Source organism: Microtus ochrogaster, chromosome 22 (genome assembly GCF_000317375.1).
Source record: "Microtus ochrogaster isolate Prairie Vole_2 chromosome 22, MicOch1.0, whole genome shotgun sequence".
Classification (NCBI taxonomy): domain Eukaryota; kingdom Metazoa; phylum Chordata; class Mammalia; order Rodentia; family Cricetidae; genus Microtus; species Microtus ochrogaster.
This window is the reverse complement of record NC_022023.1, coordinates 2,333,906-2,350,459: the sequence shown is the minus strand read 5'-3', so window position 1 is coordinate 2,350,459 and position 16,554 is coordinate 2,333,906. Positions and strand designations below refer to the sequence as shown.

Here is a 16,554-nt window from a genome sequence, read left to right as displayed (position 1 = left end):
CTCTGGATGATTTTTCTTTTTCTTCAGATGTCTCATTTGTCCAGTGATCTTCAGACTCCTCAGCTGAATGTTTTCATTCTCCTGAAGACAAAAACAAAACCCCTCCCCAACCCTAATTTTGGGGAGAGTCTTTTTTGACAACTTATATCTGATCAAATTAAAAGCATTTGTTAGTTTTATAGGTTAGTTCAGATGAAAAGGCCATGATGTTTGATGAACTGTTATCTCTTCTAATTAAGAGGTGTCTCTTGTTGAAATTGAATCTTTATGAGTTTTGATGGTCTCTATAACTTTTCTTCTCCAGTAGAAACAAAAGCAAAACCCCTTTCCCAGCATAACACATGTCCCGGTTTCCATTCTGAGGTTAGTACATCTAGGTCTCCACAAAGAAACCCTGTCTCCAGAAACAACAACAACAACAACAACAACAACAAAAAGTTCTCAGAGAAACCAAAAATTTTTATTATAAATAAATGAAAAATACTCCACTAGGTATGGTCTCAAGTACTCAGGTGTAGGACAAATTCTAGTTGATTTAAATTAATTAAAACCCAGAGTCAGATATAGGGGTTAAAGCTGGAGATCAGAGAAGCAGAGCAGTAAGCCACTAGAGAGACTTTTTACCTCTACCAATGCTCAGACCGAAGGGGACGATCCTCAGACTGCCTAGACCGCATTGTCTCCACCAAACCTGACTCCACACTCCAGTGTTCCTGTCTCTTCCCCTTGTATATTCCTCTCTCCGCCCAGCCATTTTACCCCCGTCTTCACCTCCCTAGTGCTGGGATTAAAGTGTGTGACTCCCTAACACTATGATTAATGGTGTGAGCCCCCACCACCTGGATCTGCTTCTTGATTGATCTTGTGTAGCCCAGGGTAGCCTTGAACACACAGAACTCCATCTGTCTCTGTCTCCAGAGTCCTGGGATTAAAGGTGTGAGCCACCATTCCTTGGCCTCTAGTGGCTTGGCGTTGCACTCTGATCTTCAGACAAGCTTTACATATTAAAATACAAATAAAATGTCACTACACTCAGGAAGTTGAGACAGGAGAATTTTGGTGAGTTTGAGGCTAGTCTGAGCTACATAGTAAACTCCAGACATGCCTCAGAAAATTCAAAATACCCCTCCAGTAAATAGTTGAGGAAAGGAGTTGAGAGATATGTCAGTGGGAGCTTTCTCTTAAATCTTTATTGCGAGGTGTTGGCTATTGCAGTTATAATGTAGGATGCTACTTTCAAGCTTGAAACCTAGTAAAACCGGGCATTTATCAGTTCGAGTCTGAAGGCCTATGAATCGCAGCAGCCGATGATGTAAATCCTCTTCTGAGGGCGGAAAGAGGAGAGGACACAGCGTTCAGAAAGGCTGGCATACAGGAAGCAAAAGGGGTGAATTCCCTCTTTCTTTTGTTGCATGCAGGCCCTAAAAGGACCGGACAATGCCAATCCACAGTGCAGAGGGTACTCTGCTGAATCCACTGATTCAAATGTTAATGTCATCCTGTAACACCCACTAACAATATAATGTTTAATCCGGGCAGCCCGTGGCCAGTCGGGTTGGCACATGAGATAATTATCACAGCAGCTTACCTTTCTGGCATAGGAATAAATTTCAGCTGTCACTTATTGCTTGGGTGACAAAAGGCAAGTTAACTACCTCCCTAGCCCTCATTTTCTTCATCTCGGAAATTGAATAATAATACCTCAGAAGCTGCTTGTGAACACCGAGTGAGGTCAGCGTCACACAGAGGCTGGCGTAATCAACGCTTGCTCGATACCCTCCCCAAGAAGAGGGGCATTCGTCCTTACAATACCGGTGAGAACTGGATGTGAGAACTACCTGTAGGTGTTAGCTGTTGGCTACCTCTGAAGCCCATTCTCCATGTTTTCTCTCGCTAAGATACCCACGGTCTTTTTTTCTCTTCAAAGCCACTTCCTGGGGAGAAAGTCCAAAGTAAGCTGTTAAGACTTGCCTTGGCCCCTCCCTGAGCCCAGTTCATTCCTGTAAGCTGGGAAAGGAAATGAGTTCACATTGTACAACCCAAGCTCAACTTTTCAAGCAAAATATCTGCCTAACCTTGGGAAGGGGCAGCAGTAGGTGTAGCTTTGTATGAAAGGGACCCCTGGACAAGGTAAGTAGGAAGGCTCTTCTGACCCACAGCCCAGCTCCAAATGTGAGGAAGAGTCCTTTGATGAAGGAGCTAGATCTTGATTTAAACTTGTGGAAGGGTGGAGAGAATACTTGCAAGGTGTCTGAGACGTATCTTTGTGTTAGCTCCTGGAAAAAGCAATAGCCTGGACATGGGAGAAAAGAATAGCTCTTCTCCATTGACCTGAGTTTTAGTAAATGCAGCTCCGAAATGTTCACTCCCATTTAATAAGGTGTAGAAGATAGGTTTATGTGTTCATACAGTTCAGAGATGTTCAGAAGGTAGAACTTCTGTTTTACTTGTTTTGTATATAGACCTTGAAGTCATGATTCTGCCTCCTGAGTGCAGGGTTTTACAGTTCTATTAATCTGTATTTATTTCTCAACCCCAGGAGTTGTTTCAGGCAGCAGAATTCTCTGTCCAGTGGGTGTGGAGCAGTCCTATTAATAATTGAACGTTTACATAAAATTGTGTGTCTGTGAGTGTATGTGGTGGATTCTTGTGTGTGCATAGGGGTTCTTACTGCTTGTGTACGTGGAGGCCAGCAGTCAACTTGGGGTGTCTTCCTCCGTTGTTCTCCACCCTTTTTATTGTAAAAAAAAAAACTTATGATGTTTTATGTGCTTGAATGTGTGTTTACTAAGTGTGTGTGTCCTTGTTGAATCTTCTGGACTGGGGTTCTGGATGATTGTGAGTCACCATGTGGGTGCTGGTGGTTGAACCTGGCTCCTCTGCAAGAGCAACAAGTACCCACAGTGGCTGAGCCATCTCTCCAGCCATACCCATCTTGTTTTTTGACACAAGGCCTTTCACTGATCCTAGACACAAACCGTAAGCCACAGGTGTTTCTCCGCCTCTGTTTACCCAGTTCTGGGGTTGCAGGTTTGTGCCGCTGTCTGGCCTTTATGTGGGTGCTGGGGATCTGAATTTAGGTTCTTGTGTTTGTGGAAAGCTCTTTTCGTAATGAGCTGTCTCTCCAGCTCTGGTGCTGCTAGACGCTAACACACCTCTTACCCCACAAAGTCCTCCTGATTGTAAATGTCTGGGTACTGCTGAATGTCATTGTGGGGGCAACTCAACTGCAGCTGAGACTTAGCATTCTCTCTGTACAGAAGTTATAGTGATAGGTGGAAGAAAAGCTAATATTGACGTGATCTCCTATTGTAGTTGTGATGTGCCAGCCTTAAGTATAGTAGCTTGTTTAATCCACTTAATAATTTTCAGTTAACTACTGTTACTGCCATTTTATAGGTCAGAAGATGGAGGGAAAGAAAGGTTAAATGAATTAATAGGTGCTGATGTTGTTACAAGTGTATGTTGTTAGGGACTGCCCCAAGTCCCTTACCTGTATATTATTTTATTATATCCATCTTGAGTATTCTGTAGAGGTGGTTTTGTTAAACATAGACTTTTTAAAAAAATATTTATTTATTTACTCATTATGTATACAGTGTTCTGTCTGCCTGTATTCCTGCAGGCCAGAAGAGGGCACCAGACCTCATTACAGATGGTTGTGAGCCACCATGTGGTTGCCCGCTGAGCCATCTCTCCAGCCCCTAACATAGACTTTTGCATTCAGCAGTTGTCTTACTTGTGTGAGTACTGAACTGTCAGTAAGTGCATGGGAAGGAAGGTGATTGGAGGGTGATGTAGTCAGCGTTATGTAGCACTTTGATAGTAGTTTGGGCCTGCCCCTGAATTCTCTGTAAACCACACACTGCTTGCCTTTTGTATTCTTCTCATGACTAGAGCTAAATGATTTTGTGCTGTTTGCTCATCAAGTTCCTCAGTTTTCCTTTAACAGAAATGATAAGCAGCTGCTCTTGTCTCTTTTCCATTTTGGTTGCTCATAATGTACTTCTGGTATAGTCTCCCACCACTGAATAAATGTCTCTGGAGGACCAGGGAGGCTGTGCTGTCTCTGCCAGCCCAGACCTGGAAGTCACGCTACAGCTACTATTCTTGACAACTGCTTCCTATTTCAGTGATGACACGGTGGTCGAGGCATACCAGCCAAAATAGAAAGTTAGTTTATAGGGAAGAAGGCTCTTTACAAAGAGATTCACCGCGTATCCTTGGCTGGTCTGGAACTTGCCCTGTTGACCAGGCTGGCTTCTAACTCACAAAGATTTGCCTGCCTCCACCTCCAAATGCTGGGATTAAAGACACCACCACACCTGGGTAGCCTTTCTCCTCGGCATGTGTCATGTGGAGAGGGTTGTCTTTCCCTTCTTAGTGAATTTGGAGAGCTGCTCATTTTCTTTAGCTTATGGTGAAAAGACACAAACCTACTTAACTAAAATAAGAAAAATGATCTTGTCTGTTGGTTTCAGTGGTCTTGGTATTGATAGCAGTGGCAAGGGATGCCTATCAGGAAAGTAGATGTCTCAGATAATTTAACAATATATAAAGTATTTTCATGTTTGTTTGTTTGTTAAACCCAATTCTCTAGATATTCCTATTATATCCTATTTTACAGATAAAGCAGCTAAGGTCCAGTGAGAAGTCATGATTATATAGGCAGTGAGTGTTAAAGTTAGGGTTTTAACCGAGGCCGACCTCCTAAGTCCAGTAGGTGTTTTGCTTCTTTACCACAGCTTAGTCTTGAATTATGTTTAACAGCTTTATTTTACTTTTGTTTATTTTATTTTATTTATTTATTTTTTGAGATTAGGGTCTCCTATATGGCCTCACCTGTGTAGAGCAGGATGACTTTGAGCTTCTGATCCTCCTGCCTCCGCTTCCCCAGGGCTGGGATTTCATGACTATGTGGCTGTGGCCATGTATGGTGAAGTGCTAAGGATGGAACCCAAGATGTCATGTGCGGTAGGCAAGTACTCTGCCAACTCAGCCGCAGCTCTGACAGCTTTAGTAGATAGAATCATACACTGTAAAGTTCACACAGAGCATAGACAACTCAGTGTTAGTTTGGTTTATTCAGAGCTGTTTGTAAAACCAGTGCTGGAGTCTAGTTTTATACTATTTCTCCATCAAAGAGAAACAAACCCACTAGCGTTCACTTTTAGTCTCTTATGACCTCATTGTCCTAGTCTTAAGAGATGATTGATTTACTATTTTATTTTTGTATATTTGATTTACTTTGGACATTGCCTGTAAGTGAAACCATACAACGTGTAATCTTTGTGTGTGTGTGTGTGTGTGTGTGTGTGTGTGTTATAGGTGCACACACGTAGGTGCATGCGTGGAGGCCGGATGAGGACATCATATATCCGTCACCACTCTCTGCTATATTTTTTTGAGACAAAGATTGTAGTAAGACCTGTTTTGTCCCACCAGCCAGCTCCCGAATAACTACATGGAGACTTCTTATTATTTATAAAGATTTGGACGATGGCTTATACTTGTTACTAACTGGCCCATATCTTTAATTTAAAGGCTCCGTTACCTTTACTCTGTATTGCCATACTGCTTCTTCTGCATCTGCTGGTGACCCTGGCATCTCCACCCTTTTTCCCAGCATCCTCTCGGCCCCCAAAATCCTGCCTAGCTATGGACTGTTTAACCTTTTACTAAACCAATCCAAGTGACAAACCTTTGCAGTATACAAAAAGATTATTTAATAACAAAGTACTCTAACTAAACCTGGGGCTACCTGTTTTGTTTTGTTTTTTTTTTTTTGTTTTTGTTTTTGTTTTTGGCTAGACTGCTAGCCAGAAGTCCCAGCAATCTTTTTCCTTTCTCCTCTCATCACTGGAGCTGTAGGTATAGGGAATCACCCCTGGCTCTTTATGTGGGAGTTGGAATTTGAACATTTTAGGTTTTCACTGTATTCTTTGTATTTTAAATGTTATTTTTTTTTTTTTAAGACTTCACAATAGTTATTTTCCCTCATTTGATAGACTAAAATGTCCAGGTCAGAGAAACACATAACCAGCTCAAAGGATGGAGTCAAGAATCAAAACTGACTGGGCGGTGGTGGTGTTGCACGCCTTTAATCTCAGCACTTGGGAGGCAGAGGCAGGCGGATCTCTGTGAGTTTGAAGCCAGCCTGGTCTACAGAGTGAGTTCCAGTACAACTAAAGCACACAGAGAAACCCCATCGCGTAAAACTTAAAAAAAAAAAAAAAGATTCAAAACTGGGTTCAACTTTAAAGTCTCTATTTTCCTACTTCATTTTATTTCCTTTTGGTAAAGAGATCTTTCCCTCTGGTGCTCTCTTTTTCTGATAAAAATGGTCTTGACATTGTGGGCGATATGGGTACTTTTTTTTTTCTTTTTTTCTTTTTGGTTTTTCGAGACAGGGTTTCTCTGTAGCTTTGGAGCCTGTCCTGGGACTCCCTTTGTAGACCAGGCTGGCCTCGAACTCACAGAGATCCGCCTGCCTCTGCCTCCCGAGTGCTGGGATTAAAGGTGTGTGCCACCACCGCCTGTCGATATGGGTACTTTTTAAGGAAGGATAAAATTTGCTTCTCAACCTTCTTGATTTTTAATGCTATCTAGAGGTGTCTGGAACGGAAGGGAGCGAGAACTCAGTTCTTAGGGCTTACTGGTCTACCCACTTGTTCAAACCATAGCTGCATGGTGACCCTCTCTTATTTATGAGCCCATTCCTTTAGGTCTTTATCCTTTCCATCCTAAGCTGGAACTTTGTGGATTTCTGTCTATTCATTGGTGTTCTGTGATAGTAACAGTGGTTAATAAAGAATGGGTTGTTTACTTTTGTATTTTCATTTAATTTTTGTTATGCTTGTTGTTTTGAGACAGGATCTCACTCCTGGGTGGCCTGGAACTTACTGTGTAAATAAGGCTGGCTTCAAACTGGAGAGATCCGCCTGCCTCTACCTCCCAAGTGCCAGGATTAAAGGTGTGCACCTCTGTGCCTGGCCTCCAGGCAAGTTTTTTTTTTTTTTTTTAAATAATTTCAAAATTGAGATTAGGAAATTTCTGTCTCCACAGAAATGGAGTCAAGGTGTTTATCTTTGTCTACATGGCTAACTCAAGAATATGTTCTTTACTCAAGATGGCCTCCTGGTGGTATTTGAATCTAAAAAGGAATAAAACCTACTTTCAGTAATTGGGAAGTAGCATAGAAAATGTACAAGATGGTGGATCAGATTCTCTTCCAAGTTGTGGTATTACTAGGTTTATAGTCTTTGTCAGGTGTTAAGCTTTCTGTGTCTCATTTTTCTCATTTGTAAACGAAGATAATAAGGCTACTTTGGGTGTGTGTGTGTCTGTGTGTGTATGTGTGTGAGCGTGTGTGTGTGTGAGCGTGGGTGTGTGTGTGTCTGTGTGAGCATGGGTGTGTGTGAGCGTGGGTGTGTGTGTGTCTGTGAGTGTGTGTGTACAGTGGCGGGGAGTGTGTTTCATGGTGTGAAGGAGATTGCTCTGAAGCACAGGAAGTGACCTAGGTCTTATGTATATAACATGTCTACCCCACACACTTAGAACTTGGAGACCTGAGTGAGAAAGCAACCAGTGCTGAATGTCTTCTCCAGGCTGAGGGCGGAAGCCTTGCCGGCGAAGTTGCTCTTCTGGCGTTAGTGCTGGCTGTCGTAGCGAAGAGGGAGCTGTGATGCCTGTTCTCGCATCCAGTGTGCTGCAGTGGTGCAGCCATTTCTCCGTTGGACTAGATCTTCAGTGTAGCTTTGTGCTTTGTCCTGAAGTTTAGCCTCCAGCCCCTTTGTCTCTTCATTTCCGTTGCTTGTGAGACACCCAGTATTAGTAAGTTCATTTTCTACTCAGTCGGCTAGGCCTAATCCTTAGAGTCCTTAGGCTGCTGCCTCTGGGACACGTCTGACATGTTACCTCGTTTGTAATAAAAGTTCTATTGGATGACAGCTACGTTGTTCATTTATGCATTGTCCGTGATCTTTATGCTAAGGAAGTAGAGTTGAGTGGTTGAGACAGAGATGACAGAACCTACAATCCTAAAATGTTTGACCTCTTGCAGAAACAAGATAATTTTGTCTCTTAACAAATACTGTTTTTTATCAAACAATGAGTATTTGACTGCCAGTTTCATCAGAGCAAAATGGCCCTGAACTGTGATGGCGGCTTTTAGCATGGGATGTTGGTGGTATGCTACAGTTTTATTTTTATTATCTGAGTAATGTGTTGTGTGTGTGTGTGTTTTATATGCATATTTATATGAAAGTCATTTTAAAAATAGGTGTTAATGTTTACTTTTTTAATGTTTTGTTTAAAGGACTTATTGGGAATATAAAATTTATGAAGTGTGCTTATTAGTGCTTTCGTATCTATTCATAGCCTCTGTAATTTAGCAGTAGAAACAGGGTTTCACGTATGTTAGAGACCACTGGCTACAAACAGTAATGACCATAATAAGTAAGGGGACAGTGGTTAGTAAGGAATCGGTGTTTCTGACTACTTAGAGTAATCTTTTCTCGTGATTTTTCTGTGCTCTGTAGCTTTATATCAGCAGCATTTCCAGCTGTGTGGAGTAGGGAACCTGACAGCAATCTGAAATGTAAAAATTAGATTTCTCTACTCAAGGAGGAGATGGCTGGTGGCTGGCGTGGGTGGTGATGCGCTAGCGTTTGGGAACCAGGTGTTTTGTCTTTCTTCACTCAGCTAAGGTTGGAGCATTTGCCTTAGGCCTTCCTTGTGCTGTGAGGTCTTGACTAACAGTCTGGGGACTGGAACGCCACATTTGAGGAAGGAAGGACGAGGGAGAGGCAGAATGAGGAAAGGAGGAGCCAGCAATATTTATTTCTATGTCCTATTTTACAGTTAAAAGTGACCATTTCCTTTGAATTCTTAAAAAGCATCCTGGCTGTAACTGTGTCTTATTATCACATTAAACCTTGGGGGAGGCTGGGGAGAGATCATAGATGCTCTTCAACATAATATGATGGGCGCGTGCCGCCATGGAGCCATCAAATTGTGTTTATGTGTGTATGTATGTGTGCGTGTGTGCGCGTGCATGTGTGTATGTATGTTGTGTGCTTGTGTGCACACGTGTGCGCGTTGTACGTTGCATGCTGTGGAGGTCAGAGGACAACCTCTGCTGTCAGTCCCCATTTCACCTCGTTTTGAGACATGGTCTCTCCTTTTACTGTTGCGCAGGACCGGTTAGCTGGCTAGTGAGCTTCTGGGAATTCCCTTGCCTCTCATTTCCTGTTGGTGCATGCTGGGATTACAGATGCGTATGCTACTGTATCATGATACTACATCCATCCTCTCTCTTGTGAGTCCTGGGGATCCTGAGCTCAGGTTCTCAGGTTTTCTAAGCAGTAGCTATCTGCGAGCTCCTTCTCTCCTTCTTCCCTTTGTCTTTGTTGTTTGCTTTTTGAGGCAGGGCATCATGTAGAGAAGTTTGCAAACTCCTGTAGCCAAGGATGACTTTGAGCTCTTGCTCCTCCTGCCTCTGCCTCCTGAGTATTGGGTTTTTATAGGCATGCTCCACCATGAAGCCATTCTATACAGAAAGCATTGTAAATTAAAAGTACATTTAGACAGGTGATCGTGGCGCACACCTTTCATCCCAGCACTTGGGAGGCAGAGACAGGTGGATCTCTGTGAGTTTGAGGCCTGTCTGGTCTCCACAACAAGTTCTAGGACAACCAGAACTGTTACACAGAAAAAAGTACATTTAATGCATCAAACCTATTGCACATAATAGCTTAGCATCACAGTGTGCTGTATCGTATCAGTTGCTTATTCTTGCGATCCCATGTTGCCTTGGGACAGCACAAGATGTACCTACCATGTTATATACAACTTGTGAAAGATCAAAATTAAATGTGAAGGGCATGTTCTATTGACTAACTGGAGGAGCATGCCTGTAATCCCAGCACCTGAGAAGTGGAGGATTGAGTGTTTAACATTAGTTTAGGCTACATAACAAGAACCTGTGTGGCGGTTTGAATGAAAATGGCCCCCACGATTCATAGGAAGTGGCATTATTGAAGGTGTGGCCTTTTTGAAGTAGGTGTGGCTTTGTGGGAGGAGGTGTGTCACTGAGGGTTGGGGTCTGTATCATTCCACAGTGATGCTTGATGGTGTCCGTGTTTTACCAGAGTCTCCAGCTTCTGGGCTGGGGGTAGACTACGTATTAAAAGAAGAGATGAAGTGTCTTTTTAACCAAGAGCTGAGAAAAAGTATTAACAAAGACTCTTAGTAAGTCAGAATGACATTTCGGTAGCTCTCTCTCTTCTCTCCCTCCCTCCCTCCCTCCCTTTTTCTCTCTGTCCCTTTCTCTCTCCTTTTCAAGACAGGGTTTCCCTGTGTTGCAGCTCTGGTTGTCCGAGAACTCACTTCTCCAAATGAAGCTTGTGTTTCCCTTTTCAGTTCTTGGCTTTGTTGCAAATACAGTTTAATTTATGTGGCTTTGTGACTGACTGCTGCCAAATAGATTTTACTTTTTTCATTTGTCTCTTCTTGCTTGTTTTATTTATTGATACAGATTTTTGAATCTGAGTCTGATCCCAGACTGACTGTATAGCCAAGGGTGTTCCTGATGGTCCTCCTGCCTCCACAGCCTCCATGTGTTGGGATTACAGTTGTGTGCTACCACATAACCTCCTGATTGCTGGGATTATAGACATGTGCCCCCATGCACAGTTTTATAATACAGCTTTAAAGTTGGTAGTGTGATTTATTTTTTGGTCTTGTGTTTCCATACTATTTTGTAAGCTCAAGTATTTTGAAAACCGTTATTTATTTTATACTCTATCTCATTTTAGAAAGTCTCCTTAGTGGGCCTTGCCGTCCAATTACTTCAAGAAAGAATGGCACATTACATGGTTATTTTATACACTGTTGCTGACTGACTTCCACGTACATTTAGTTGTGGTATTAGAAGAGCATAATTTCCATCCAGCAGTGTTTAATATTGTTTGTGGTTGTAAGAGAAAACCAATTCAAATTCTGCAGCTACTCCAGTCATCATAGGCACCAGTTAAGTACATACATAGGTAAATTAAAAGTTTTAGTTTCTAAACAAAGCCAGGTTTCCGAGTTAGAATTATTGCTCGTTTGCTTTTATAGTAGAGTTAGCAGGTGGTCTATGCTTATATGCCTAAAAAAGGGCCCAGTTAGGTCTAAGAAGACTTCACAGACAAAACATTGCTGTCCAAGGTCCACAGTTTATAACCTGTCAATTATTTACTTTGTAAATCAAAGGGATATATCATAAATGTGAGACGTTAGGTAGATTTCAGTAAGTCGTCTGTTATCTGGTTGATTTAATTTGTGTTTCAAACATAGAGCCTCATCTCTAAATTCCCTTCTGCTCATCCAGTTCTGCTTTCCCCTTCCTTTGTTACTGCTGTGGAGACGAGATGTTGCTCTGGTCACTCTGTACCGTTGACCAGTGATTCCCCTCTGTGCATGCTTTGAAACATATGTAATACCATGTATTTATTATTATAGTGGTGTGAGACTCTTTATTCTAGAAACATCCCATGCGTTACGTATCTGTTTGTTAAGCTTTCTCTTCCTACACTTTTACTGTTTTTGTAGTTTGCCTTTTTCAAGGCACCATGTAGTTGGAATCATGCAGCCCTTTTTCTGAATGGCTTCTTTTCACTTAGCGACCTACATGTAAGGTTTTGCCATGTCCCTTGGTAGCTTGTTAGTTTCTTTTTTGCGTATGCTATTGTGTGGATTTATCATAGTTTATTCATGTACTAATATGTGTTGATTGCTTCCATTTTGGAACTGTTGTATGTACAAGGGGGAGCTTTTTGGGTGAGCTATAACCGATTATTTTCATTTAGGTAAATACCTAGCTGTTCAGTTGCTGAATTGCTTACTGAGCCTATATTTAGCTTTGTCAGAAACTGCCAAGTCGTCTTCTACAATGAGTGACCATTCTGTGTTTCAGCATCAATGAAATAAGTTTCTGTTGTTTCCCGACATCTTCAACATTACTGTCAGTACTGGGGCATTAGCCTTGTCGTAGGTAGGAACTAATCGGGGTATCACACCATTGTTTAAATTTGCAGTTCCCTAATGGCTTGCAATGTTGAGTATGTTTTTGCATGATTGTTGTCTTGGTAAACCTTTTGTTCAAATCTTTTGCCTCTACCTGCTTTTTTTTTTTTTTTTCGAGACAGGGTTTCTCTGTGGATTTGGAGCCTGTCCTGGAACTAGCTCTGTAGACCAGGCTGGTCTCGAACTCACAGAGATCCGCCTGCCTCTGCCTCCCGAGTGCTGGGACTCTACCTGCTTTTTAAGATAGTGTCTTACCATGTAGCCTAAGTTGTGTTAGAACTCACGATCCACCTGCTCCAGCTTCCTAAGTGCCCGGTCAGCACACTAAGAACCCCTGCCATTTGTTCTCATTTATTTATTAATCACCTACCTACCCACCTATTTGTTTATTATTTATTGCTGTGGTGTGCACTTGTCATTGTGTGCATGTACAAGTTGGAGAACAGTTTTGTGGAGTCAGGCTCTCTCCTACATTTAAGTGCATTCTGGGAATTGAACTTAAATCATCAGGCTTCTGCAGCCATTTTTTCTTAACCCACTGACCCATCTCTCTGGTCATACAATATTGGCGGTTCAACCTCAGCTCCACAGTTGGTGGCTCTCCACCCCACTCCCCCTACCGCTCCTGGTGACTGAACCTAGGGCCTGTGCATTTCAGCCAAGTGTTCTATCAGTGAGCTGCAGTCCCCAGCTGCTTCCCCATTTTTTTGATTTGATTATTTTCTCATTGCTAAATTTTAAGAATTCTTTGTGTATTTTGGGTACAAATCCTTTATGTACTTTGCATATGTACATAAATTTTGAAAATAACTTTTCCTTGTCTGTGTCTTTTCATTTTTTAAATATTGTCTTTTGAAGAATAGATTTCTCTTTTAATCAAATTCAACTCATCTAGTTTTTCTTAAATGAATTGTGTGTTTGATAATGTATCTAAAAAACCATTGCTAAATCAAGATCAAGTGTTGTGGAATATTAGTCGAAGATGTGTTACATTCGTTTATGTGGTGGGATATTTGTTTAATGATGCAAAGATGTGTCGCGTTCTCTTATGTTGCATTTGTTTAATTCTGCAAAGCTGTGTTACTTTGCCTGCCTAAAACACCTGATTGGTCTGATAAAGAACCTAACGGCCAATAGCTAAACAGGAGAGAGAAATAGGTGGGGCTGCCAGGCAGGGAGAATCGGAGAGCTCTAGAGAGGAGGCAGGAGTGAGAAAAGGAGAGAGCACCAGGGCCAACCACCCTGCCAGGCACAGAGTAAGGAGGAAAGAAAGATATATAGAATAAATAAAGGTAAAAAGTTCAGAGGCAAAATGTAGTTAAAGAGAAATAGGATAATATAAGTTAGAAAAGCTGGATAGAAGCAAGCCAAGCTAAGGCCTGGCATTCATAAGTAAGAATAAGTCTCTGTGTATTTATTTGCGAGCTGGGTGGCAGACCCTGCATTATACTATAGACATTTTATAGGCCTTTTCTATCATTCAACCTATATAAATTAGAATGGGCAGTGTACGAAGGTGAATGGCCACCCTTTTGGCTTTTTGAGACAGGGTTTCTCTGTGTAAAACCCCTACCTGCCCTTCAACTAGCTCTTATAGAACAGGCTGGCCTCAAAGTTACAGAGATCTGCTTGCCGCCTCCCAAGTGCTGAGATTAAAGGCAAGCACCACCACCTTCTGGCCCGTGAATGACCATCTTAAAACCATTTTAAGCTTGCATAGTGGTTGCATAACTATCTCCAGCATTTAGGAGGCTGAGACAGAATTATCAGGGTTCAGGGGCCTCCTAAGATCCATAAAAGAGTTCCAAAGCAGCTTGGATTGGCACACTGTTTTACAGAACTAAACCAAATTAGACAAACTAACAAAATATGTAACAACAACAGAGAGTGGGGAACTGGAGTTAGAGATGATGGTGAGCCACCATATAGGTGCTGGGGACCTATCTTCTGCCAGAGCAACACGGTGGGCTGAGAACCACCGAACCATGTCTTCAGTGAGTGTGCATGTGTGTGTTGCATGTGTCACGGTGTGAATGTGGAACCTAGATAACACAGGAGGAAGAGTTAGTTCTGTCTGCCCTGCTTTCAGGCAGTGTCTTCGGAATGCATTATTTCTTTTCATCCTAGACATCCGAATGAATTAGTCCTGTCTCCTCTCTGTTGCCTGAAGCTCTAAAAGACTCTGTTCACTCTCTTCTTGTCCATACTCCCTTCCATTGACCAGGGATCTTTTTAAGTTGTCAACTTTCGTTGTTCTGTTTTTCCCGAGCAGGTGAGGTGGCTCAGTGAGGCAAGGCACGTGTCACCAAGCCCGACAACCCAGGTTTGGTCCCTAGGATCTGCATGGTAGAAGAGCATTGATTCCCATACGTTCTTCTCTGACCTCTGCGTGCATGTTGTGATACTCATGTGTCATCTCCCATACCACATAAAGAGAGTAAATGACTTAAAACGTTTAAACTCATGAGTAATGACCTGGAAGAGATCATCTGCATAACTTGTCTCTACTCATACACCTCGGAGAAAAGGGATAAGTTGGGTGAGTGGGGTGAGAGATACCGTCCCCTGGGGAGCACTGGGAAATAATGGGAAGGTAGATTTTTATCATTTTAGTCTTTAGGAGGCACCTTTTATTGGGAGGTGGCAGTTCAGATACTGACTGGTATCTAGCAGGTCCTTAAGAAATTTGGAGAGCATATTCTTCTAGGACCCAGTTCTGACACCCATGAATTAAGGTTTGTAAAGTGCCGGGCCACATGCAGTATATGTCCTTAAGAAATGGTAGCTGTTGCTGAGCCTGAGCGTTGTTCAAAGGAGCGGAGGGTATAAGGCCACCTAGTATCTTTAGGGGACGCGTTTTAGAGAGTCAGGGTAAGAGATGCATTCCCCATCCACTCTAGTCGGAATGAATCTTGACTCCCATTTGAGAAGGTCCAGGAAGGACTCCCAGACTCCCTCAGTACCTGGCTGCAAAACTAAGGCGCAGAGGACCTCCTGTTTTCATCCTGACCCTTGGGCACTGGAGGACTCTGGCGGCTCTAGAAAGCCTGCCTGGCACCTCTTGTTGGAGCCTGAGCTGGGAGACCCACAGAGACAACCAGAATGGTGGGAACGCTGCTATTTCCCGCCCACCAGCGCCTCTTCAGAAAGAAGGGGGAGGAGGCAGCGCTCTCTCCGCCCCCTTCCCCTCCCTCCCTCTCTCTCTCTCTCTCTCTGTTCCTCCCTCCCCGCCCCTTCACCGAGCCACTCCGTCTTGCTGCGGCTCTGCGAGGGGGCCGAGTGTGCTGCTGCTCCGAAGCTGGGTGGCTGCGCTGCTGCGAACAGCAGAATCCAGCCTGTCGGGCTGGTTCAGCCTGGGCTTTGTCCCAACTGCTGAGCGGGGAGAGGTGCGGCTCTGCGGCAGATAGACAGGATCATCAGAGATGCTGGGCCCCGCACTCCCTACCAGGTAATGCTGGTCTTTTCTGGGCCGGGCACAGCTAGGCCGAGGCAGGATAGGTGGAGGGGGTGTCCTGCTGCCTTCCGGGGCAGAATGGGAAGAACATTATATTGCGTTTACCTTAAGGGACTCTTAATGAGGGAAGGGCCTGAGGGTGGAACCTTGCGATAAGCCCACTCAGGGCTAGGCCCGTGTTGGAATTAGAGATCTGGCTGGGGAAGGTTTATGAAGGGGAAGCTGGATTTTTGGGGAACTGTGTGCCTCAGGGGCTCCTCTCCTTTGTGAGCATGCTTCTGCTCGGTGGCCTGTTGGTTTAGCTGCCGGCTTACTGAGACCAGAGGTGCTGTTCCCTGGTGGGAGAAGCGGCGGAGATAGGAGACCCTGGAGCTGTTCCTGTTGAGGCAGCCTCAGTGAGCCTCAGTTTCCTTGTTTGTCAGAAACTGCGGCTTTCCTAGGCTGTCAGATTGCCCTGGAAAGGTGAACCAGACAGGGACAGGGAGCCAGCATTTTGCTGGTCTGTGTGCATTTTCCTGGTCTGATTAGAAGCAGTGACTTCAGGGCCAAACTGGCTGCAAATGCTCATGTTGGGGGCAAATGTAGGTATGGTGACTGTAGGGAGGTGGGGTTGAAAATAAACCGGTAAAAGTATATTCCTATTTTTCTCTGAATTGGCCAGTTCTTCGGTGATCAGACCATTGCTGTAACTAGGCTGTCTTCTCTGGAGCCCTGCTATTGATCTGCTAAGTAAATGACAGACCATGAGATTGTATAATGTCTTAATCACTGTAATTCCTTCCTCTGTTGTTTGGCATCAAGAAATACAAATACTAGTGTACCTTGATTATTTTGGACCTTTTTTCTCATCTCAGTTTCAAAAATGCCATGCATTTCCTCTGGCAGGCCTCCCTCTCCTTCCCCTTCCTCCTGGTCGTTTTTCCTTGCGTGTCCCTCACCTGTTTTCCTACCCCACCATCTTCCTTTCTTCCTGTCCTCGTCCTCACGCCGTCTCCTCCCCTCCATATCCAATTGTTTCTGCTTTTGTTGTT

General features: G+C 43.4%; 1 protein-coding gene across 2 annotated transcripts in view; it reads left to right on the top strand.

Moving 5' to 3' along the window:
* Nucleotides 1–15,315: 15,315 nt before the first annotated feature.
* Nucleotides 15,316–16,554, top strand: part of Pak1 (p21 (RAC1) activated kinase 1) — a 53,781-nt gene continuing 52,542 nt past the window's right edge. For both annotated transcript variants that reach the window (XM_013350158.2, XM_005357543.2), the window contains exon 1: nt 15,316–15,517. The gene's annotated coding sequence lies outside the window, so the exon portion shown is untranslated. The remainder of the gene's footprint in view (nt 15,518–16,554) is intronic.